Source organism: Austrofundulus limnaeus, unplaced genomic scaffold (assembly GCF_001266775.1).
Source record: "Austrofundulus limnaeus strain Quisiro unplaced genomic scaffold, Austrofundulus_limnaeus-1.0 Scaffold195, whole genome shotgun sequence".
Taxonomy (NCBI): domain Eukaryota; kingdom Metazoa; phylum Chordata; class Actinopteri; order Cyprinodontiformes; family Rivulidae; genus Austrofundulus; species Austrofundulus limnaeus.
This window is the reverse complement of record NW_013952597.1, coordinates 943,839-945,427: the sequence shown is the minus strand read 5'-3', so window position 1 is coordinate 945,427 and position 1,589 is coordinate 943,839. Positions and strand designations below refer to the sequence as shown.

General features: G+C 35.3%; 1 protein-coding gene across 1 annotated transcript in view; it reads left to right on the top strand.

Moving 5' to 3' along the window:
• Positions 1 to 1,589, top strand: part of LOC106524673 (xenotropic and polytropic retrovirus receptor 1 homolog) — a gene marked incomplete in the record, with an annotated part of 79,454 nt that overhangs the window by 39,406 nt on the left and 38,459 nt on the right.

Genomic DNA, 1,589 nt, shown 5'->3' with positions numbered 1-1,589 from the left:
ATATTAAAGAACTGTTCTTGTTAATTTGATGAAAACATTTTAAATATCCAGTGCACTCACATCAGAATAACTTTTAGATTTTTTGTTAGAATAATCGATTAATCGAAAAAATAATGATTAGATTAATCAATTAGAAAATAATCATTTGGTACAGCACTAATGAGGGGCAGCGGTGGGCTTTACTGCTGGTGAGCTCAACTGTACTGAGAACTGAACGAATCTTAGTTAATGAAGTGATTTGATTCAGTTCGTTCACTCAAATGAACGAATCATTTGAACGAATCACTCGTGAACGACACAAGTCCACAGACCCTTAATACACTGGCATGTCTTTGGATAAAACTGCAAACCACAAGTTTCTTCCCAAGGTGTCATAGCAGGATATAACTTTGGTTTGCAGAGTTGCAGAATATTAAACATATTTTAAAACGTGGAAWTTTTTTTTCCATTTTTCTATAGTTGAGAAGACCTAAACCCTGCTATTAAAACCATGAACTAATAAAGAAAACAGGAGAGTTTTTCTGTTTTGTTCCTTGCTGTCCATGTCAGTTTGTTTTGGGCTGACTTTATTACAGTGTAACAATAAAAATTAAGTTTCTAATATTAATGTAGTGGAAAAATAACCCGAGACTGTATCTTTGGCTTTCCTGAGTTCAACAACATTTGAAAACTGAATTCTTCTCTCTAAGAGTTTAAACAGGTRTTGCTACAAAAGGAAGACTAAAAAGCATCAATTGTCCAATGAAAAGTATAGACTATCACTGAGAGACAGACACGTCGTAATTATAATAACGATAAAGATGATGATGATGATGATGATGATGATGAGACTGAGGAAAAGCAGCATGAGGCCAGAAAGGATCAGGAGATTACTGTCGTCTGTCTGAGCTGGGCTGTTTGTGTGTGGATGGGATGAAAGGAGCAGTTGGGACTCAGTTAATTTGGTGTTTTATCTAAAAGCAGCCAGTCTGAAAACCAGTGATTCACTTGAGTCTGCCCAGTCTGACTCAGAACCACCYGCCCAGACTGTTGTTCATGTGACAGAAAGTACAAGATACAAGTTTTGTTTGTATACTTTGTTATTCCAGTGCACCTAAATCCTTCTCAGTGCCAGCCAGGTTGTTTGAAAAGTTATACAAACCCAGTTTCATGTAAGGGTCACCAACAAAAGGTGCTCAGGGGAAAGAAATGTTTTTCATAAACTCTGGTGAGTCGGTCTTTGCTTTAAAAAGTGAATGAGTAAATGATTTATAGGCCCAGCATATTACCCACATCCCTTCATGCAAGAGCTTTAAAGAAAACCTATTACACAAAATGTTCCTGATTTTATCTTTATTAATCACTGATTGTTTGGATTTAAAAATCAGTTCAATATATCATATAGAGGACAAACACAGTGATATTTGAGAAGTGAAATGAAGTTTATGATTTACAGAAAGTGTGCAATAATTGTTTAAACWAAATTAGGCAGGTGCATAAATTTGGGCACCATAAAAAAAACTTAACCTCAATATTTAGTAGCTAATCCTTTTAAAGAAAAAACAGCTTCTAAACACTTCCTACAGCTTCTAATGAGAGTCTGGATTGTG